The 24436-nt window shown below is 42.4% G+C and overlaps 1 protein-coding gene across 5 annotated transcripts in view; it reads right to left on the bottom strand.

Annotated features, from left to right (window-relative positions):
• The window catches only part of LOC131398381 (cationic amino acid transporter 4-like), a 110896-nt gene that overhangs the window by 13866 nt on the left and 72594 nt on the right, over nucleotides 1–24436 (bottom strand). Inside the window, exon 1 of one of the 5 annotated variants that reach the window (XM_058531884.1) lies at nucleotides 13597–13987. The exons of the other annotated variants lie outside the window; for them this stretch is intronic. The gene's annotated coding sequence lies outside the window, so the exon portion shown is untranslated. Of the gene's footprint in view, nucleotides 1–13596; nucleotides 13988–24436 lie in introns of those variants that run through there. 5 annotated transcript variants of the gene reach the window in all.

Below are 24436 nucleotides of genomic sequence, written 5' to 3' on the forward strand. Positions count from 1 at the left end.
GGGCATTTGGGTTGCTTCCACATCTTGGCTATTGTGAATAATGCATAAATCTCTTTGAATTATTCATTTCCTGTCTTTGGGTATATATTCAGTAGTGGAATAGCTGGATTGTATGGTATTTCTATCTTTAATTTTTTGAGAAATCTCCATAGTCTTTTCCATAGTGGCTGCACCAGTTTGCGTCCCCAGCAGCAGTATATGAGACTTCCCTTTTCTTCATGTCCTCTCCAACATTTGTCTTGTTAATTATAGCCATCCTGACAGGTGTAAGGTGATATCTCATTGTAGTTTTGATTTGCATTTCTCTAATAACTAGTGATATTGAACATCTTTTCATGTGCCTGTTGGCTGTATAACTTCTTTGGAAAAATGTCTGTTCATACCCTGTGCCCATCTTTTAATCAGGTTCTTTACTTTTATTGTTGTTGAGTTTTATGAGTTCTTTATATATTTTGGAAATTAACCCCATTTTCCTGGACGGATAAATGATGTGCAAATATTTTGTCCCAGTTGGTTGGGTTGTCTTTTCATTTTGTTCATAGTCTCCTTTGCATTGCAGAAGCTCTTTAGTCAGGTGAAGTCCCATTTGTTTATTTTTTCTTTTGTTTCCCTTGCTGAGGGATGAATGGATAAAGAAGGTGTCATATATATATATACTATGGAATACTACTCAGCCATAAAAAGAGACAAAATTGTGCCAGCTGTGACAACATGGATGGACCTTGAAAGTATTATGCTAAGAGAAATAAGCCAGAGAAAGACAAACACCATAAGATTTCACCAATATGTGAAAGATAAACACATGGATAAGGAGAACAGATTAGTGGTTACCAGAGGGGAAGGCAGTTAGGGGAGGGCAAAAGGGGTAAAGGGGTACATATGTACGGTGATGGATAAAATCTAAACTATTGGTGGTGAGTACAATGCAGTCTACACAGAAACTGATGTATAATAATGTACACCTGAAATTATACAATGTTATAAGCCAACATGATCTCAATAAAATAATTAAATTAAAAAAATATATATATCCAGAATCTGACCTATTCTTACCACCTCCACCACCACCACCACCACCACCATCTTCTCTCTCATCTGCATCACTGCACCGGCTTCCTAGCAGGTCTCCCTGCTCCCTCCTGTCACCCCTACATTATTGATTCTTTCGGCAGTGGCCAGAGGGAATTTACTGAGAACATTTACCAGCCGGGTGGCCCTGGGCAGGTTATTTCACTCCCCTGAACTTCAGTCTCTGCATCTAACCAAGAGACAAAATAATAGTACTTGCCTCATGAGACCGTTGTGAAGATGAAATGAAATAATAAGAGGACCTGGCATATAGCGGGGGGGAGGCGCGGGGGGGAGCCAATTATAATGAAAATTCCCCTCTCCTCCCTCCTATACTCCCCTATATCCCCAACTCCCTGTCCCTGACTCCCCAGAAGATCTGTTGGATCTCTGGGCCCCTGGTTTCAACTCCCACTCTCAAGACTTAGCTCCTCAGCCGATTCCCTCAGATCCTAAAACCCCACCTTCTCCAAACAGCACTCAGCTGCCCATTTTCCCTTCCCTCTCTTTAGCAGACTTACAGGGGCACTCAGGCCTGCCCTCCAAGCCAGGGGCATACAGGTCACTTGTGTAAATGCTGAAAGCCAGGAAGTGATTCAGTAGAAGCAGCCAGGAGAGGCAGGAAGGCTGGCTTTGCTGTCCCTCCTAAGTCCTCCTACTGTCCAGGGCTCTGTCATCAGGCTCTGCCAGCTTCAGGCATTCCTCCACAGTGTCCACTGTGGATGTGTCCTGGACCTCCACTGCAGAGAATTCATGACCCCTGGACAGCAGCCAATCTGTTAAATTACAAAACTCTCCTACCTCCACTGTCAGAAGATCCTACTAAATTTAGAGAGAAGTTAGAAGGATTAGTGGCTATTCCTAACCCCACCACAGAGATCTTGACTGGCTGCTAAGGGGCGATCTTCCAGCCCAGGATTACACTGTAGTTATCAGATAGGCCAGAGGGTCCCCTGGAGGAAACCCCTCTAGTAGGGGAAATAGATGGCCAGACCCTCTCCCAGGCCCTCCTGCAAATGACCAGGAAGTGGCGCTGCTAGAGTCTGATATCCAAGGTTTAATAGGAGTGACTTTAGAGGCGCTCCTCCTAAAGTTAATTGGTCAAAAATTGAACTATGCCCTCAGAGTGAGGGGAACATCCAAAACCCTTTATTGAATGTTTCATACAAACTTATTAAAGGCACACTGCATTAAACCCGGAAGCCCCAGAGCACAGGAATCTCCTAACTTCCGCTTTAGTAGGAAATTTTCTTCCTGATACAAAAAAAACAAATTCAAAATAGCGTGGTTGGTTGGTCAGCTGTTAAGTGTAATAATGGAGGCTGCTACACAATTCTTTGAAAATAGCAGGAAAGCAAAAGGAAAAGAGAACTAAAAGCAACTCTTCTGGCTTTACAATTTGAATCTTGAGAGAAGCAAAAACGTAACTCTTGAGAGTAAATTACAGCCCACTCAGAGGCCTTCCAATTTGCCTCCAGACAACGGCAGGTTTTGTAAGAAGTAAGGAATCGGAAAAGAGATAGTCCTGCTCTTAAGAGCAGGGAAAGTTGAAAAAATACTCCCTCCCTTGGCCCCAGCACTATCAGAAGGCTCGGTTTTCTCATCCTGAGGGGCATTTCCCCCTTAAACGACGGGGTCAGCTGATCCTCAGTGGCACCCTGAGCCTACTATTAAACATAATATAGAGGATCAGGTACTAGGTTTCTTAATTGACACTGGTGTGACTTTCTCCACTATCCCTTCAGAGGATTTATCTCTACCTGTCACATCTGATTCTACTCAAGCTGTTGGAGTCTCTAGGCAACCTGTTTCATGGCCCATATCTCAGCCCACTCCAATATCTTTAGGCCCCTTGACATTCATCATGCCTTTATAGTCTCCCACTGTTCACCAGCAAACCATTTTGGCAGAAGTTTGTTATGTAGAAATTGTGATGAGAAAGATGTTTTTATCTCCCTGCCTTCAGACAAAACTCCAAGTCTCCTACTTTCCTTGCTGGAAACTCATCCTGATTTAAATTCTTCTGAAGAAGAGGAGTCTTTAAAAGATGTCCCAATTTGTCTTTGGGCTACACATGCAAATGAGGTAGGATTGTTAGTGCAGAACACTTGCACTTGGAAAAACAATGAACCTTGCCCATCAGTAGCCCCATAACCACTCTCCAGAGACGCAGAGCAAGGAATTGAATGTATACCAGACTCCCTTCTGCAACAGGGTGCACTAGTTTTTACTTCCTCACCATGTAATTCTCTAATCTTGCCAGTGAAAAAAGAAGCTAAGTTGGACTCAGAGGGGAGCCAAATCTATAGATTTGTACAAGATCTCAGGCCATAAAGTCTTGTGTATTCCTCAGCATCCCTGGTCCCCGATTCAGCTGTCATCCTGACCTCAGTTCCTGCAGGTGCAGCCTGGGTGACAGGAGTTGACCTATGTTCGGTGTTCTTTTCAATGCCTTTGCACCCTAACTCACAAGTTCTTTTTCCATTTACATTTAAAGGGAGGCAATTCACATGGACTCACCTACCTAAGGGATATTGTGAGTCTCCCTCAATAGTTTCCCAAATCCTTACAGCCGACTTGGATTCTGTAGTCTTTACTCAGGCTCCACTCCTGTTCAATACGAGGATGACCTTCTACTCTGTGATCAAACTCATCAGGGAGCCCTTAAAGACTCCCTCGTTCTCCTGAAAGCATGAGCTGCTCGAGGCCATAAACCCTCCAGATCTACACTTCAGTGGGTGCAAATGACTGCTACCTACTCAGGACATGAGCTGTCTCAAGGCATTCAAAAGGTGACCCCAAACACCTTGAGTCCATTTTGTCCATCTTTCTCCTCAAAATGAAAAAAACAGCTGTGTAAATTTCTAGGGGCAGCTGGTTACTGCCCCAATGGATTCCTAATTCTGCAGCCCTTGCTAAACCTCTGTGTGCTGTTCTCCCAGATATCACCCCACAGCCTATTTCCTGGCCTTCAGAACCATCACACTCCTTTGAAGCCTTAAAATTAGCTTTGTCCACATCCCCGGGCTCTCAGCTTACCTAATTTTGACAAACCTTTTCATCTATACTTCCATGGAAATAATGGAATTGCTGCAGGCATTCTAGGACAATCTTTTGCCTCTCAGATATGTCCTATAGCATATTTCCCATGCCAACTAGACCCTGTGGCATCAGGTATGTCCCCATGCTTATGTGCAGCAGTCACACCTGCCACCCTGACTGACAAAGCCAGTACTCTAACGTTAGGCTCTCCCGTTCATCTCTATGTGCCCCATGCTCTGTCCGCTATTTTGCAAGTTCACAGGGCACCACACCTCTCTACAGGGTGACAGACCACCTATGAGCAGGCTCTTTTAACTAACCCTTCCACCATCTTACATCCTTGTAACACTTTGTTTTATTAATTTTTTCCCCCCAAAGCCCCAGTACATAGTTGTATGTCACAGCTGCACATTGTTCTAGTTGCTGTATGTGGGACGTGGCCTCAGCATGGCCGGAGAAGCGGTGCGTCGGTGCACGCCCGGGATCCGAACCCGGGCCGCCAGCAGCGGAGCGCGCGCACTTAACTGCTCAGCCACGGCGGGGCCGGCCCTCTTGTAACACTTTGAATCAGCCTCCTTATGACCCCTCCCTGCTGACAAAGAGGCCCACTCCATCCCACACAACTGCCCTGCAGCTACAGAAATGGTCTCAAAGCCACAAGAGGGTCTCTCAGACATCCCTTTAGACACTCCAGACTGACTTCTGCATCGTGATGGCTCCTGTAAGTGGAATTTCTGGGGAATCATATAACTGGTTATGCCACAGTTTCCCCCCATGAAATGCTTGAAGCTTGTTCTTTGCCCACTGTAAAATCAGCCGAAGCTGCTGGACTCATAGCTCTTTCTAGAGCCTGCACATGAGCAAAAGGGGAAACTGCCACTCTTTACACTGACTCCAGGTATGCTTCTGGAGTCTGCCATGCTGTTGGCACAATTTGGAAATCCCGTGAATTCTTAACTTCCACAGGAACTCCTATTGCTAGCAGACGCTAATTGCTGCCCCATTACAAGCTATTCACCTCCCTTCTCAAATTTCCACTTCTACATCCAATTTTTAAACCTACCTTAATCTCTCACTGATATTATTATCAGGAAAATGTGCGAGAATCAGAAAAAGACAATTGAATACAAAAGGGCACCAAACAATGATCAGGTGGATTAGACACGGGACCAAACAGACTTCCTATAGCTCCTTTTCCTTTGGCTTTTTGGCTTGCACTTATCTCCCCCTAAATGGGACATATGTGCAGACAGGGGATAGTTAAGGAACTAAAAGACAATTGGTTTTGCCCTGCCTGGCATTCACAAAATTTCTGAATCAATTATTTCCCAGTGCACTACTTGCCAATCTCACCAAGTTTCTGGGAGAAATCACTGTACGCCAGGAAGTCCTCCCAGGCCCAAACTGCCCTTTGTGGCACTCCAAATGGACTTTATAGACCTGCCCCCAGCTTTAGGCTATTCTCCCTGTTTGGTTATCATCTGCATGGTTAGTGGATGGACTGAATGCTATCCAACTAGACATGCAGATGCCACAACAGTGGTAAAGAAATTAATGACTGAAGTTATTCCTTGTTTTCGCATTCCTTTATAGATCTAATCAGACCAAGGAGCTCATTTTACAGCAGATAACCACTTGCTTGCAGAAACTCTGGGTACTCACTAAAATTTCATACCCCATATCACTCTCAATCATCAGGGCAAGTGGAATGTAAAAATCTAGACGTCAAAAGGACTTTAGACAAAGTCTGTCAAGATACTGGACTTAAATGGCCAGAAGCACTGCCCTTGACCCTTATAAAGATCTGGAACATTCCAAATAGGAAACATGGATTGACTCCTTTTGAAATAGTTTTTGGATGCCTGATACCTACTGGCATCTCTAAACCTTCCATTCCTGGATTAAGTGAATATTATGGGAACTTTAGTGAATAATTTGATGCTATGACTAGCCATAGACAAGAATTAACTAGTATACTTGAAGCATATCAATGGGTAAAAGAGGCATGGCCTCCACCTTCTGACAGGCCTTGCTATCCTTTTAGACCAGGAGATTGGGTGTACATCCAGGTCTTTATTTTATTTATTTATTTTTTGTGAGGAGATCAGCCCTGTGCTAACAACCGCCAATCCTCCTCTTTTTTGCTGAGGAAGACTGGCCCTGGGCTAACATCCGTGCCCATCTTCCTCCACTTTATATGGGACGCAGCCACAGCATGGCTTGCCAGGCAGTGCATCGGTGGGTGGCCGGGATCTGAACTGGCGAACCCCGGGCCGCTGCAGCGGAGCGCGCACACTTAACCACTTGCGCCACCGGGCTGGCCCCCATCCAGGTCTTTAGAAGAAAAAACGTGCTATCACATCGCTGAGAAAAACCTTATGAAGTCCTACTGACCACCTACACTGCCATCAAAATAAAGGAAAAGTCTCCCTGGATCCATGCAAGCCACGCCAAAATAGACCCAGAAGATCACTCTCAAGACAACTGGGAGACAGTTCCCACAAGTGACCTTAAACTAAGGATTTCCAGGGCCAATGCCCAGATCAGAGAAGCAGCCAGACTCACAGAGTACATAGATTTTCCCAAGATCATGGATCAAGAAACCTCGCTTTCACCTATTTTCCCCCTTGCTTTTAAAACTCCCTACACACGCACACACACACAACAACCCCTTTCCTATTAACGAATATATATATTCCTCTTCATTATTTATTAGAAAGCTGATTGGAGAGTGCTGGTGTCTGTCTGTCTACTTCCCCTCTCTAAGTTTCCCCTCTGGGCTCTTTTCCAATCTGTGTCTCACTCTTACTAACCCTCTCTTTCTCAACAGGTCGAGCACAGACCAAACAACCCCTTATGCCAGTTTACCAAACCCTGGCCATGCTAACTAGTCAGTCTGACTATTGGTTATGTCAACAGCTAGAGAGCACAAAAGAACCTGAATTTGTCTCTGTTCCTGCTGATGTGAACACCTGGTGGACTAAGTACAGAAGATGGGTGAACGACAGGGTATGGTATCCACGACAAGGAAAACATCACTCTGCCTCTTCTCCTGGTGAGTCACTTGGGCCCCAGAAAATCTCTAAGAAGCTCAAGGACTGTCCCTTGCCCACATAAAGACAATAGGTGAAAACTGTTCCTTTTGCATTGAAAGTAAACGTGACACGGGACCTTTCCTGGGTGACATTCCAGGACAATACTGCAATCAAACTCTCTGGTTTGATTCCCCAGGTGGATCTTCAAACCTCTCAGGGAAATCGTAAGTGACTCCAACACTACTCCCTTCGGCACAAACATTTGCCAAATCACCAAATGTTTTGGATGGCTTATGAGCCACCCTTGTACAACTTGGGGTATAGCAGCTGCCCACATGGTTAAGCTGCCCAAAGCCACAAACTATATACGGGTGGGTCAAAACTCTAGACTCACTGGGTCAGGTGACAGGACCAGGCTTTATAGCCGCCAAATCAGAGTGCAGGCCACCCGTACCAGCTATTCCACAATGTGTTCTGCCGTCTCAGATTGACAGGAGTGCACGGAAAATGGAGATGCTTAGGCACTAATACTACCAGTGGCAAAAGTCATGGAATACTCCAGACCCTGGTAACTACAGGTTCAGGTCTAACCTTGTCTGTAAACCACACTGGTCTTTTTATTTTATGTGGCAACAAAGTATAGAAAGGGTTTCCACCTAATTGGGGAGGATGATGTGGACTTGAACAACTGGCCCCTTCTGTCACCAGATACTCCACCCTAAATGCCAGCCACACAGCAAACTTCAGTTCCTTTGTTCATAAGATTGTGCCACATAAATGCCCCTAGTTGAGAAATCATAGAGAATCTGCTTGTGTATCACAAGTCCAAGTTCTTTTCAGCATCGAGAGCCTTATTCTCCATCTTTGGAAATTACAAGTTGGAAAAGGAGATCTTAAATCTCTCCACAGTAATGGAACAAGAGTTCAAACACCACTCTGGTGGATCAGAATTGGCCACCCCAAAATGTGTCTGTTTGACTTGATTATTTTTAAAGATTAAAGACTATGAAGGAAACTTTGACCTCCCCCCTAACTGCCTAAAAGAATTTAACATAGAAGGCCTATCCCCAGGAAAAGCCATCACCATAGATAACTCTGGGTGTAATAGACTGGGAGGATCCTTGCTAAGCCCACTTTTATCAAAGTTCTCTCTCTCTCTCTCTTTCTCTCATACATTGTCTACAGATGGTCCAGCAAACATCTGTTATCAAATATTCGCTTTTCCACCTCTATGTAAATTGCCCTCTTCCCCTTTGAAGTCCCAAACTACTACCCCCAACATCCTCCTTTGTCTTTAGCTGAAGATGCTATTTAAGGTGGTGGCTTCTGCCATTTTGGTGAGTTAGTCAGTTTTGCTGGGTCTCTGCCATGTATATGTGTTACTAAACTTTGATTTTCTCCTGTTATTCTGTCTCATGTCTCTTTAATTCTTAGACCAGGCAGAAGGACCTAGAGGGCAGAGTAACAGTTCCTCCTCCCCTACACCACCATGCAAACTTTGAAAATATTCCAGTCAGAGGTTAACAGCTTAGCCCCCGTGGTCCTCGAAAATTGACATGCTCTGGACACACTGACTGCCCAGCAAGGAGCAGCTTGTGCAGTCATCAGTGAAAAATGCTGCTTTTATGTGAACCAAACAGGGCAAGTAGTATCTAACTCACATCTATTAAAAGAGAAGATTGACATTTTCCATCAGATGAATGAAGCTCACCCATTTTATTGGACTGACTTATTCCCAGGATTGAGGAACTGGTTTAACAGGGTGTGAGGAGGTGCTCTGATCCCTTCCTTTCTGCTTGTTCATCCTCATTCTAATCTGTGTTCTTTCCTCCCTTTGCAGACTTCTGACCACTCAGCTACTAAGTCGTTTTCTCTCTCCACAGTCACCAGGTCAGCTTTTAACATGTGAAACAACAGCAAACCTTCAGCAGAAGGAACTGATGGGTTCAGGACAGGCTGCCCCAAGATGTGCCACTCTGGTATGAGGATTATTGTGAGCTGAAGATAATCAAGGCTCAGAAGACTGGAAGAATATTTGACCTTCTGACAAACTGCCTAAAAGTATTGAAGCTAGAAGGACCTGTTCCAGGAAGGAAATTTTATCATAGATAATTCTAAGTGTGGTAGGCAGGAAGGCATCTAGCAAGGGCCACTTTATCAAAGGATCTCTTTCAGGTCCCATTGTCTATAGATGGGACAATGCAACCATTTATTTACCAAATACGAACTCTCTTCATCTTTCTGTAAGTTGCCTTCTCCCCCTTTCAAGTCTCAGAGCTCTGTCTTCCTCTGCTTAGTCCAGAAGGACATAAATACCTCATTTTGCCTAACTGTCTTTGGAATTCTTCATGCTTATGTGAATTCCCCAAGTACACATATTAAACTCTGTTTGATTTTCTCCTGCTAACCTGCCTTCTGTCATTTTTAATTCTTTGACCAGCCATGAGAACCAGAAGGGGAAAAGGGGGTTATTCTCTCTCTTCCCCTACACCTTCCATTTGTAAAAAATGCAATACCTGCAAAGCACAATACAATGAGATAGGCCTGTAAAACATGTTGTGACTCTGTTAAATTAACACTTGTTAAGTAGAAACCTAAGGGTATTGGATGGTGAGCCTCTGTTCAACAGAAGACCACATAGGAATTGAAATAGAGAAATCCGTTACTCACAGATCCTGGAAAAGGTCCACAGCACACCTTGAGGGGCCACACTGGGAGGTTCATGCAAAGAGCAGGGGAGGACCTGGGGCATACTCCTTCATTGGGGTCCATAGGCAGAGTGCTTTGGTGATCCTGGGCTAAGTCTGGATTTGTCAATTCAAAGCAAGGAGGGGTTGTGGTAAGCTTTGCAGGAGTCTCATCTAAGGGGCGCACAACAGGAAGGCCCTGGGAGGCCGGGAGAATGCTTCTCACAAGGGCAGTTGCAGGAGTCATATCAGGAACTTACATTTACTTGTGACTCTGTTACCCAGCCCACCAACCCCGTAAGAGTTAATCACAACCCTGCTCAGAACGAGCCTGACATGATCCTTAGCTGACAGGAAACCAGAGAGAGTGGAAGGAGAAGATGGCTGAGACACATGGTCAAAACCAGTTAAAATCCGTTGAAGGCAACATGACAGTCTGACTTCACCTGACACAGACCCTGCAGCTGATTATATGCTCATTGTAATACATTATCATGCTACATGACACACCTACCCACAGATGACAGAAAATTCCAGATCAAATAAGTGAAGAAAAGGGGTGCACCCCATTTCCCAGAAAAGCCTGCCCAGTTTCCCATATTGCTATGAATATTCCTCTTCTTCATTACCCCGACCCCTTATAATACCTGCTTAATCCCCCCCAGAGCTGAGAAGTTGTTCTGTGAACTTTGTTAATCCTTTTCCACTCTTTGGCCATCGAATAAAGATTGTGCTATTGAATGCTCAGCTTCAGTTTTGTTTCAATTCTGCCATACTGAATAGGAAAGAACCCTCTGAGGAAAAGCTGGGGATTGTGGGTTCGAGTCCCACCCATGGACTCTTTGAGGTCCCCTCTGACTGTGGGTTCGTGTCCCACCAGAGGGAGGCTAAACTGATAACAACGTCTGCCAGTGGTTACCCAGGGCATGCACTTTCAAGAGGGGCTAGACTCACTTCAAGGACCCTGCAGGGTGCTTGGCCAGACAAAATGGATGCCGAGGCAGCAACACTATGGAGTAGTTGAGCTAAACTCTCAACAAACTTAGAAGAAGACGTACGAGTAAATCTTCATGACTGTGGATTAGCCAATGGTTTCTTTCTTTCTTCCTTTAGTTTTTATTTTTATTGAGGTAATATTGGTTTATAACACTGTACAGGTTTCCAGTGTACAATTCTAATTTGACATATGTATACACTACAGCATGCTCAACCACCAAAAGTGTACTTTCCTTCCGTCACCATATAATTGACCATCTTTACCCCTTTCATCTTCTCCCCACCAGTTTCTTTAAATATCACTCTGTAGGGGAGGATGACAATTCCTCTACCCACTCTAGGTCCTTCTGGATGGCCTAAGAATTAAACTGACATGAGACAGAATAACAGGAGAAAATCAAAGAAAGCTTTATAACATCTATACATGGGAGAAACCCAGAAAAACTGAGAAACTCACCAGAATGGCTGAGGTAGCCTCCTTCAACACCATCTTTAGCTAAAGACTAAGGCAGATGTTGGGGTTGGGAGGAGTTAGTTATGGAAGACTACCAGAAAAAGCAGGTTGAACAAGCGTAAGGTTATTACACAGATTTTAAGTCCTTGCTTTCTGCATTGATAGGAGTTTCTAGAGAAAAGATCATCCCCCCTCTTCCTGGTACAGAGAGGGAGACATCTTTACAAATGGAGATTTCCCTTACAAATGTAAATGTATCCTACAAAGGGTAACTTCTACTTGGTTTTCAGAGTTTCTTCCTGGTCTGCAGTTTCTTAAAAGTAACCAGCCCAAAATAATCCTCATGTCAAAGAAACATATTTTGGGGTAGCCACTTCTGATCCCCCACAACACCAAAAGTTCAAGCAACCTAAGAATAATATAGATAAATTGGACTTTATCAAAATTAAAAACTTGTGTGCTTCAAAGGATACCATTAAGAAAGTGAAGAGGGGCCAGCCTGGTGGAGTAGTGGTTAAGCGCACGCGCTCCACTGCGGCAGCCCAGGATTCGCAGGTTCGGATCCCGGACGCGCACCAACACGCACCGCTTGTCAAGCCATGCTGTGGCGGCGTCTCATATAAAGTAGAGGAAGATGGGCACCTGTGTTAGCCCAGGGCCAATCTCCCTCGGCAAAAAGAGGAGGATTGGCATTGGATGTTAGCTCAGGGCAGATCTACCTCACAAAAAAAAAAAAAGAGAAAAGAAAGTGAAAAGAGAATAATCCACAGATTGCGGGAAAATATTTGCAAATCATATATCTGATAAGGGGATTGTATCCAGAATATATAAAGTACTCTTACAACTCAACAATAAAAGGATAAGTAGCCTAAATTAAAAATGGGCAAAGGATGTGAACAGACATTTCTACAACGAAGATATACAAATGTCCAAAAACCACATGGAAAGATTCTTGACATCATTAGTCACTAGGGAAATGCAAATCAAAACCACAGTGTGATGCACCCCTCAAGACGGCTACAGTCAAAAGTCTTAGAAGAACAAGTGTTCAAGATGAAGTGGAGTGACTGGAACCCTCTCACACTGCTGGTGGGAATGTAAGATGGTGCAGCTGTTTTGGAAAACCATTGGGCAGCTCCTTAAAATGTTAACATGTAGTTACTGTATGATCTAGCCATTCCATCTCTAGGTATATGCCTAAGACATGAAAACATGTGTCAACACAAACACTTGTACATAGATTTTCACAGCAGCATTATTCATAAGAGCCGAAAAGTAGAAGCAATCCAAATGTCCATCAACTCATGATGGAGAAATAAAATGTGAAATATCCATAGAATGGAATATTATTTGTCCATAAGAACGAAGTGGTGATACAACATGGACGAATTTTGACAACACTATGCTAATTGAAAGAAGCCAGTTACAAAAGAGCATATATTGTATGATTTCATTGATATGAAATGTCCAGAATAGGCAAATCCACAGAGACAGAGAGTAAATTGTCAGGGGACAGGAGGAGAGAGGAATGGGAAGTGACTGATAATGGGTACAACTTTTCTTTTTGGGGTGATGAAAATGTTCTGAAATTAGATAGTGGTGATGGTTGCACAATTCTGTGGATATACTACAACCCACTGAAGCGTACATTTTTAGTTGGTGTGTATTGTGGTATGTGAATAAAGTTGTTATCAAGATAAAAGATAAAGCACCAAACTGTTTCCAAGAAAGAACTCCAGGGGCAGGAAGGGCTGAGTGCCCAACAGAGATGAAGCCTGGTAAACAGAGGAACAGAGTAAGAAGTCAGGAGACCAGTGTTTCCCCCGAGCTGGCCCCTTATGCATTACCTGACTGAGGTCGTGAAATGTGAAACAAAACAGAGTCACATATGTCTAGGGGCTTTAAAATGGAGCTGCGAAGTCACGAAGGAAATGGGTCTCATGCACGTGCTCATCAGGCAGAACATGAACTTCTGAACTGAGTAACGCTGCAAGAAACCTGCAGCTCCTCACAGTGAGGGACTGTTGCCTCCCTCTAGCTGGCCTCAGCAATCAATGATTTTTAGACAAGATTAGCTTTCTGCCCCCAAACCAAATTAACATTCTTTGTAATGTAAATCTCCCTTCTATGCCATTAAAAGCCCCTGAATTTCACTCCCTAGTGGGACACACTATTTGTGTTTCTACCTGAATCTGTGCTCCCTGAACTGCAATTCTCTGATCCACAAATAAATGCCTCTCTGCCTGTCATATTGACTCTTTATTTTTAGGTTAACATACGTGGTGTCAGAAAGCAGGACCTGAAGTGATCTCACCTTCAAGGACCTGCCTCCTCTGGAACCGGGTATGGTAGCCACACGAGCCACCTGGGGCTCACAGTTTCCATGGATCACAGACTCTTCCAATTGTGGGTCCTTTCAGGTTCTGACCTCCCTCCATTTGGTCGAGGTCAGTGCCTTTTTTAGGGACCGGGGGATGACCATCCAGGAGATGATTCTCAGTCTAGTGTGGCGGCCATTGCCACAGGAGGGGATTCCTTCAGCAGGGGTTTTTCCTTGATCGGTGACCATGATCACTAAATTGAGGGATTTCTCTATTGTCATTCTGTAACCTCGGGCCCTCCAGGACCAGTTCAACTGACTCCATCTCTTATCAACAGAGTGATTGAGAACTGCCTTTCAGAAAATCTGCAAAGTCACATAGCCAGGGCATGCACAAAAGAAGAAATTGTGACCTGAAATGACCTCAGAACCAAAGACCCTCCCTCCCACAGAACCCCAGGACAGGGACACGACTGGAACTTGACAGTCAGACTCTTATCAGAAGTGAGGGGTCCGTCATTCAGGAAGATCCGATGTTAAAATTCCTTCTCCACCTTATCAAAAAAGTTTAGGACCCCACCATAAATGTTTAGAATCCCATCGTGAATGTTTAGAATGCTGTCATAACCATTTATAACTTTATCATAAATGCTTGAAGCCCACCAATGAAAACACGTCCAGGGTTTCCAAGTGGCCGCCTGTTCTGCCTAACCTCTTACATTTCACCCCAAATCCTGAATCAGGGAGACAGATCTCAGGGGACATGGCCCGTCTCCTGGCAGATCCACCTCACAGAATAAAGCCGATCTCTTTTCCCAAAGGCTGATGCCATAATTAAATTGGCGTGTTTATGCACACTGGGCAGAGAACCCCAATTTTGTGGGGTAACAACTGGCGACCGAGAAGGGACAAAGGTCCTGTGACCACCTGCCCAAGGCTCAGGAACCCCCAGAGGGGTGTGGGGTCTTTTCATCAGCCCTACACAGCTGCCTAGACAACACCATCTAGAGGCTCAACTGATTGGATTCCTGTTTCCCGCTGCACTGCTCTAGGCCCAAGGCATTTTTCTTCCCTTGGGAGAAGAAACAGCTTCTGGATCAAGATGGCTCTGGGCTCTGGGTAAGTAACTTTAAGCAAGAAACTGCTGGGGCCAGCCCAGTGGCATAGTGGTTAAGTTTGCACGTTCCGCCTCGGTGGCCCAGGGTTCGCCAGTTCAGATCCTAGGCACGGACTTACTCATCGCGCATCAGGCCATGCTGAGGCGGCATCCCACATAGAAGAGCTACAACTCTACAACTAGGATATACAACTATGTACTGGGCCTTTGGGGAGGAAAAAGAAAAAAAGGAAGATTGGCAACAGATGTTAGCACAGGGCCAATCTTCCTCAAAAAAAACCCCCAGCTTTATTAAGAAAAAAAGAAAGAAAGCAACTGTTCCTTATCTCATCTCTTTGGTTTGATTTCCTGGAAATCTAAGTTTGGCTTGTATTCTGGGGACCCTGGTGGGCTGAGACCTGAACCTACCTGAACCACCCAAGGTAATTAGAGGCAGGATAAAAGGCTCATCATGAAGTTGCTTCTGCATCTGAGCAAGTCGAGGCACTGGTTCCGAGTTGCCTCCGGCAATTTGATTTTGAGTAGCTCCAGGCGGTGGTTCTGAGCTACTCCTGGAAAACTAGCTAGTATTCTGGTCTGTGTTATATGTTGAACTGTATTGTGTGTTAATGTTTGTCTGAACTGAACTAGCTGTTTTGGGAACTGAGTTTCTCAGTAACTGTAACAAACTCTCTTTAGAGATTACCCTGTTTGTTGCGGCTACTTTGGGAAAAGCCCCCTAAAACGGGGCTAACAGTGCACAGCTGCAAGATAACCTGTGATAACTTAAAATTACAGCAGCCTCTTTAGGCTCCTTTTGAGCTTTTAAACCGAGAAACAAGGAAATCTTTAAACAGTCAAGGGCTTCACCATTCGACCTCCAGGTTCCAGGAGCTGTAAATGTTTGCAGAGGACTGCAGAGTCTTACCAAGCTTGTTTTGTGTCCTGAGGGCAAGGCTTGATAATCACCAGGTTGGGGAGGGGTCCCAAAATTACAGTGGGACAAAAATGCGATGGCACTTCATTTTGCAATCAGAGATGGCTGGACAGAAATGCAGGTTGCATTCCCGTGTGAGGCTAAGGGTCCTACCAAACTGCCGTCGGCCTCAGGGGAATTACATTGGCCATTAGAAGGAAGCTTTGCCTGGGCCTTCACTGTGAGGGTCTTGGTTTCAGGGACACCCGAAATTTTTACAATCTGGTTCTAGCTGCAGGATAAATACACTTTTAACCGGCTGTGTCTAAATTCTGAAACAATGGGAAATGCGAATTTGATTCCCACCTGTAGCCCTTAGGCTGCATTTTCCCAAATTGGGCAACTACTAGCTATGAGTACATGGTACAAACTACTGAATATTCTTTGGTTTATTAATCTTCTATTCCCAGAGATAGCCACTATTTTCCCTTGTCTCTGTCAATTTGTGTGGTTCCTCATAAAAAGAAAAAAACATAAGACACGATGCAGGCATCTCCACAAGCCTGTTGTCTGGGGAGCCCACAGTAAACTTCACTGTAAGGCCCATCTATGGAGTACGTGCATAAAGTGGAAGCTGCTGCTAAGGGCATCTTGGAAGCCAAAAAGGGCCACAAAATTGGAGGGCATGGGTCGAGAAGTTAAGAGTCATTAAGGCATTTGCCACCTCCAGAAGACTCCCATGATAGGATAACTTGGTCACAGATTGGGGTAGATGATGACAGGTCCCCCACCAACCTCAAGAAAATATCCACGCAATAATGAGGTACTCTATATAGCACACACAGGCCCCAACCCTGCAGCACCTCCCCCCAGGTATTAATCTGGCTCCAAGAGACCCAAACCATAGCTAAAGCTGTTAATGTGTATATGAGATTTTTTTTCCCTTTTGCCTTCTTCTATGTCTTGAAGAGCTTGGCTTTGTGACCTCTTTGCTCTCCATCATCTGGAGGATGCATGTGCTGATGTGTATCCTGGTGGCCAGTCCAGCAGACTGGGCCTCTGTGATGTGCTCTCTTTGTCCAGCTGTGTCAACTCTCAGGGGAGTTTGTCATTAGAGGTCCCAGGCCATCGGGGGACCTCAGTGGGGGACCTTAGTCATCGCAACCTTCGTTGTTTGTTAGTGCACTACCACCTGTGTAGCAGAAGACTTTGCTTTCTTGGGCTATTTTTAGGAGTGAACTTTCTGGATCTTCTGAGGGCTGCTTCTTTTGCACTCTCTTTTGGGGATGCCTCCTGCATCCATAGTTAAGCCATAAATGCTTACTGGTTTGAGTCGCTATTAAGATCCTACTCGTCAAAGGTCAGAGGATGGATCCTTAAATTGGAAAAACTTCTAAATTGGAAAAATGTAGCTGAAAGGGTGGGTCGACATTTCCAGTTCTTTGGGGAACTGGAAACAACCATGTTTCTCTTGCACATCTCTGCAGGGCAGGAAGTATGTCTCCAGAAGGTGATTCAAAGTTCACTTGTCCTTTTTCCAATTCCAAAGAATCCCTTGTTCCTCTCAACACGCTCATAGATATTGCGATGTTAGAAAATGATAAGGCAAATATGCTCTAGAAACTCCATCTTGGAGAAAACTTGAATGGTTTCTCTGTGCCTTAGTAATGTAGTTGGACAAGTAGATTAATCTCTAATGTCATTTGAGTTACAACTCAATTTCTGAAAAATCAAGAGCAACTGTCCTTAAAAAACTCCTTGCAAGACTGGAAATGCAGCTCTAGAGGCAGTTCAGGTTCCATTTCCCTTGTCTTAAAGAGCTTGCAAACTCCAGGAAGTATCTAGCCCATCACTACTTTGTAGGACTGAAAAAAAAAAAAAGAAGAAAGAAAAGAAAACTAGCCATAAGAATGCCCTTGCCAAAAATCTAGCATCTTGAGTGTCTTCTCCACAAATATTAGTAAACAGGCTTAAAACAAAATATGGATTCACAGCTAGGGAGCCTTGGATTACCGCATCTGATTCACGGCAATAATTTTAAAACAATAGCTGTGGAGCCTCTGTGTATATGTGTCTACATGTATGCTATATATGTGTGACATACTAACTTTGGATGCTATAGTTTCTAAAGAGCTCTATTCAATTGGCTTCAAGTAAGCGCTTATATAAATTACTTCTAAATGTAATAGAAACTAACCCAAATGTCTTTTTTTTTGTGTGTGAGGAAGATCAGCCCTGAGCTAACATCTGTGCTAATCCTTCTCTTTTTCCTGAGGAAGATCGGCTCTGAGCTAACATCTATTGCCAATCCTCCTCCTTTTTTTTCCCAAAAGCCCCAGTAGATAGTTGTATGTCATAGTTGCACATCCTTCTAGTTGCTGTATGTGGGACGTGGCCTCAGCATGGCTGGAGAAGCGGTGCATCGGTGCGTGCCCAGGATCCGAACCCGGGCGGCCAGTAGCGGAGCACGTGCACTTAACTTAACCGCTAAGCCACGGGGCCGGCCCAGGACACGTCCATTTTAATCAAACCAACCATCTTAAATAAGCTTTTAGTTACCAAAGATTAATTTATATCTTGTTAACTTGAAGGACATTTGGGCCGGCCCCATGGCTTAGCGGTTAAGTGCGCGTGCTCCGCTACTGGCGGCCCGTGTTCGGATCCCGGGCGTGCACCGATGCACCGCTTCTCCGGCCATGGTGAGGCCATGTCCCACATACAGCAACTAGAAGGATGTGCAAGTTTGACATATAACTATCTACTGGGGCTTTGGGGAAAAAGAAGGAGGAGGATTGGCAATAGATGTTAGCTCAGAGCCGGTCTTCCTCAGCAAAAAGAGGAGGATTAGCATGGATGTTAGCTCAGGCGTGATCTTCCTCACAAAGAAAAAAAAAAAAAAAAGGACCTGTCCTCAGTTATCAGCATTGGATATGATGCGAACACACAGCCTTTTTCCTATGTTTATTGGTCAAATATGCTGACATTATTTCTATTACAAAACTGGTTAGCAAAAACATTAACTTCAAATGATAGCTAATTTTGTCTAATGTATCATGAAGTTTTGTAGGCAATCTAAATATTGGGAATGAGTAAATAGATGTGAAAAAGATAAAAGTCTTGGGTGAACTTTTTATGTGTTATGGCACGTATATTTAAGAAACTTCCAAAATCTCTCCGGTAACTTGAAACTTTGAAGTTTTGCTAGCTGTAATTAAATGATAAAAAAAACAAGATAAAATACTGAAACATTACTTCTAAACATGTCTAATAAGATAAAATATTGAAACATTACTTCTAAACATGTCTAAGTTTATCTACTTTTGGCTTCTTGTTACAAAGAAACAAAAAGATGTTTGGGTCTATTAGTAAACCTCTTGTATTTTATTAAAAATTGTACTATCTGAAGTAAGCCAGAAAGAGAAAGACAAACACTGTATGATCTCACTCATACGTAGAATATAAACCAACGCATGGACAGAGAAAACTGTATTGTGGTTACCAGGGGCAATGGGGGTGGGCGGTGGGCACAAGGGCTGAAGGGAGACATATATATGGTGATGGACAAACAAAAATGTACAACGCAAAATTTCACAATGTTGTAAACTCTTAAAACATCAATAAAAAAATTGTACTATCAAGTAGCATGTATCTAGAAATTATGAGACGTGTTTAGAATGCTAATATAAAAGATAGTTCATAATTGCTTACTTTTTAGTTTCACTAAGGCCTGTAAGGGTTAAAAATTTTAATTAGTATACATAATTAAAGCTACTAAAAATTAACAAGGAAAACATTTTTGTAGTCAAGGAAAGTAAGATGTATGTTTTCAGTAAAGAAGGTAAAGAATCAAAACATTTTTGTTTGTTTTGTTAAGAAAGATAAATTTGTACTAAAGTAATAGGAAGGGAAAAATGGAGGGCATGGGACAAATTCTGAATGTAAAAAGAAAGTTACAGAAGGTTTGTGGAAGAGGAACGCTAAACAAGAGTTTTATGCACGGTCAAGTTGGCTAAGACTGAAGTAAATCTAATTAAGTGAATGACTTTTAATGTCAAAAGTAAGCTGGTACAAACTGAGAATTTGGTTTTCTCTCTGTTAAAAGGATAATTTTCTTGAACTTTTAGTCTGCTCTTGATAAAGAGATTATGAAAGGTTTTTTGAGTACCCTACCAGAAAGGTATGGTTTTTATGTTTTATCAAAACAAATTTCCTATATAGTTTTTATCAGGTCTTTAATCACAGGTGCTGAGGTTTTTCTTATAGCTATTTAATGTTCTGCATTTGCCTGAAAATCTTTCATTGTTGCCATGGTTAAATGGATAACTAAGCATTGTTTCATAGGGACCTATTATATTATGTGGGTAAATGGTATTGATAGAAGTGCTTTAAGGGGTCGGCCCAGTGGCATAGCGGTTAAGTGTGCACGCTCCGCCTTGGTGGCCCAGGGTTTGCAGGTTCGGATCCCGGGTGCGCACCAATGCACTGCTTGTCAAGCCATGCTGTGGCGGTGTCCCATATAAAGTAGAGGAAGATGGGCATGGATGTTAGCCCAAGGCCAGTCTTCCTCAGCAAAAAGAGGAGGATTGGCAGATGTTAGCTTAGGGCCGATCTTCCTCACACACACACAAAAAATTATAGAACATTCCTAAAATTCTGATCTGTCCTGGTTATCAGTCATACTTCTAGTTAGTACTTTAAAGTGTTGTATGCCACAAAAACAGCCAAACTTCTTTGTCAATTGCCATTTTAAAGTCTTTTGTCATTTACAGACAGTTTTGTTAAACTGTCTTTTTTTGGTAAAACTCTACTTTTGCAAATATGTTTCATTTTCAGAGAGATTCGTGGAAAGGACTCTGACACTTACTCTAGAATACAGATTTCGGATAAACTATCAGATCATAAAACTGAACTGGGTAAGAAGTTACAGAACTCTAATGAAGAAACTGATGGCTTCACGAAACTGCTAACAGAAGACTAAGTTCAAGAGTTGATTACATGGAACTAAATAAACTAATGAGGATGATTAAAATTTTTATGACTTTTTGTTTGAAATACTACTGATTTTTTAAATGTTTTGTTTTTTCAGAATTATGGAACGCTTTTTCTCTTTTCTCTCCAGCTAACTATGACTAATGGCAATTTGCTAAATTATACTTTTGCAAGCAGAATTGAAACATTGATCTGTTCACCAGAATGAGTACTCTTAGCGAGTCAATATTCTTATTTTCATGGCAATACAGTTATTTGCATAAGTTTAATAAAAATCTGTTCTCCTTATAACAGGACACAATTGGAAATATTGGCTATATTACCAAAGCTTTGACTGGAATGTCATATTTGAGAGAAAGATGCAGACTCAGATATGACAAGACAGCTTTTGAAGAATAAAGGTTGAAAGGCCAGACCAGTGGCCTAGTGGTTAGGTGCGTGCACTCTGCTTTGGCGGCCTGGGGTTTGCAGGTTCAGATCCTGGGCGCGCACCAACGCACCACTTGTCAAGCCATGCTGTGGCAGCGTCCCATATAAAGTAGAGGAGGAAGGGCAAGATGTTAGCCCAGGGCCAATCTTCCTTGGTAAAAAGAGGAGGATTGGAATCGGATGTTAGCTCAGGGCTGATCTTCCTCACCAAAAAAAAAAAAAAAAAAGAATAAGGGTTGACTTTATGGAATAAAGCCACCTGGAAATACTGGCTTGGTACCTTGCCAGCCATTACAGGGTTCCCAGCAACCTTACCAAGTGAGTAAGGAAGGTCACTTCCTGGCAGGTACAAGTTACCTAGAATATTTTGGGGAACCTAAAGAAAAGAGAGGAATCCACCCAAATCTATAGGTATTGCAGGCAGAGTCCGATGACAAGTCCTAGGCTTGGTTTTCCTGGCCTCAAGAGGCCTTTAAAGTTCAACCTGTGATTCCTCATAAAAAGTTCCAGCAAAGCAAATTTGAAAGAGCCTATATAATCAATTGCTATTCTTGCTGTACTTATGTAAATAATTGAGTCAAGTTTATTGAAACTAAATTTATTTTGCCAACCGATGAGTCTTAATTGGCTATCTTTGGTAAAAATGAGGGTGATTTTAGAGAGAAAAATCATATTGCATTAGAAACTATCTAGTACACTTTCATGGATATTAGGTTCTAGTTCTGGTAATTGTCTTTGAGCTTTTGTTTTATATCTGTTAACTGGACTGGATCCTGAATTCTTCTAGTCTCCTGAAATATCTGGCTACAAATCTCCAAACTAATATTTTCTATTTCTTTCCATCGTTTTCATTTGGAATCACTGAGAACTGAACCTGCCCTTTTTCCTGAAGCCCTGCAAACTGAAGCTTGAAAATTTGATATAAACTTAAGAGAGATTCATGTCTGTTGCTGTGTAGGCCACTCAGAAAGATACCTGAACACCTGATGACATCATCGGAGATGTTTCAAACAGTAAAAGATGCTTTGACTCTGATATCTAGAAATCCTTTGACTAGCTGCTCCCTGGGCTCAGAAACTGGACTATAACTTGCTGCCACCATTAACCTTTTCTTTTTGTTTCTTTAGAAATGCTTCTTATTAAATACTTGATTCCTGGTTACTTATTTACACAATATAGGACTAAGTTTGGGAGCGTGCCTGCATCACCACCTTACTAAGAGACTGGCTCAATGAGATGGAACAACCTATACCACTTATCAGCAGGAAGATATAGCAGTCATCACCCTAAGTCCCTCAAAATTGAGGAGTGAACAACAAAAAGGGGAGATTTGAAACTGTGGGCCCTCCAGGACCAGTACAACTGACTCCATCTCTTATCAACAGAGTGATTAAGAATTACCTTTCAAAAAATGTGCAAAGTCACACAGCCGGGGCATGTGCAAAAGAAGAAATTGTGACCTGAAACAACATCGGAACCAAAGATCTTCCTTCTCACAGAACCCAAGGACAGAGACACGACCAGAAATTGAAAGACTCTTTTCAGATGTGAAGGGTCCCTCATTCAGGAAGATCTGGTGTTAAAATTCCTTCCCCATCTCATCAAAAATGTTTAGAACTCCATCATAAATGTTTACAACCTCATCATAAATGTTCAGAATCCTGTCATAAATGTTTAAAACTTTACCATAAATGCTTGAAGCCCACCAAGCAAAATCTGTTCTGCCAGTCTTTCTGTATGGCAGCCTGTTCTCCCTAGCCTCTTAAATTTCACCCCAAATCCTGAATCAGGCAGACAGATCTGAGGACACACACCCCGTTTCCCTGCAGATTGATCTCACAGAATAAAGCTGATCTCTTTTCCAAAAGGCTGATGCCATAATTAATTGGCTTGTTGATGTGCATCGGGCAGAGAACCCAAACTTTGTGTGGTAACAATTCTGTCTGTGCACTTTTCTTTCCCATGAGACTTTCATCTTCAAAATTTCCTGAGAAGATTCTCCCTCATACACTCCAGCTGGTTTTGTGTATAAAAACTATGGTCCCTTCTCTTGTAAATTTCTATCTCAATGGACTAAAATTACTAAAGATGATTTAAAATCACAATGGCCAGCAGACAGAACATTTTAATTAGATGACTTAAAAGGTGCACTTAAATGCAAAGGCTTCAAAATTCTAAAATAGCTTCATTGAAAGTTTTATTGCAAAGAGCTAATGAAAACTTAAAGCTATAAAAGGGGCCTAAAAGACTATACAACCATAAACAGAAGCCCACCAAGTCAGTGGCCTTACTGACCCCCTCATATCCCCTCTCATAGGAGAACCCCCAGATAGGCCTCTTCTAGAGTTGATGAGACTCAAATGGTTTTCCAGGAAAACTGCTATGTTATTTCCTCAAACAGCCTAGAGGAAACTAAAATTAGAATTAATGGGGTTATTCAATACTGCCAGAAATATTTACTGTTTGTCCTGGCTGAAACCTAACAAGATATTTAGAAGAACTTTTTTTTTTCAGTAGCTCTGTGGTCAAAAATTGGCCAAATTAAAAGCTGATATTCAGAGCCTGATAGGAATATTTTTTAATAGGCTTTCTTCCCTAAATGTAACCACACAAAATTCGTTCTTTCACAAACCTTCTGTAACTTTCTCTTTTACATTCAGAATTTGTCCCATGCCTTCTTTCTTCCCTTCTAGTACTTCAGGACAAATTTATCTTTCTTAACAAAACAAACAAAAACATTTCCATTCTTTATGTCTTCTTTACTGAAAATATACATCTTACTTTCCTTGAATATAAAGATGTTTTATTAATTTTTAGTAGCTTTAATTACATATATTAATTAAAATATTTAACCCTTACAGACCTTAATATTTAGTGAAAACTAAAAAGTAAGCAACCATGAACTCTCTTTTACATTACCATTCTGTGGCTTGGCTAGTTTATAAACACTTTTCATAACTTCTAGAAACATGCTACTTCATATTACAATTTTTAATAAAACACAAGACATGTTTACTAATAGACCCAAACATCTTTTAGTTTCTCTGTAATAAGATAAACTTAGACATATTCAGTGATAATGTTTCAGGATTTTATCTTATTTGAAAATGACCCAGATATTCAATGAGTTTTTTATCATTTAATTTCACCTGGCAAAACTTCAAAGTTTCAAGCTACCAGAGAGATTTTGGAAGTTATCTTAAATATACATGCCATAACACATAATTGTTGCTAACAAGTTCACCCAACACTTTTATTTTTTCCTATCTATTTAGTTTACTCGTTCCCCATAATTATATAGATTGGCTATAAAACTTCATCATACATTAAGCAAAATTAGCTGTCATTTTAAGTTATTATTTTTGCTAACCAGTTTTGTAATAGAAATAACATCAGCTTATTTG

This window comes from Diceros bicornis, chromosome 35 (assembly GCF_020826845.1).
Source record: "Diceros bicornis minor isolate mBicDic1 chromosome 35, mDicBic1.mat.cur, whole genome shotgun sequence".
NCBI lineage: Eukaryota > Metazoa > Chordata > Mammalia > Perissodactyla > Rhinocerotidae > Diceros > Diceros bicornis.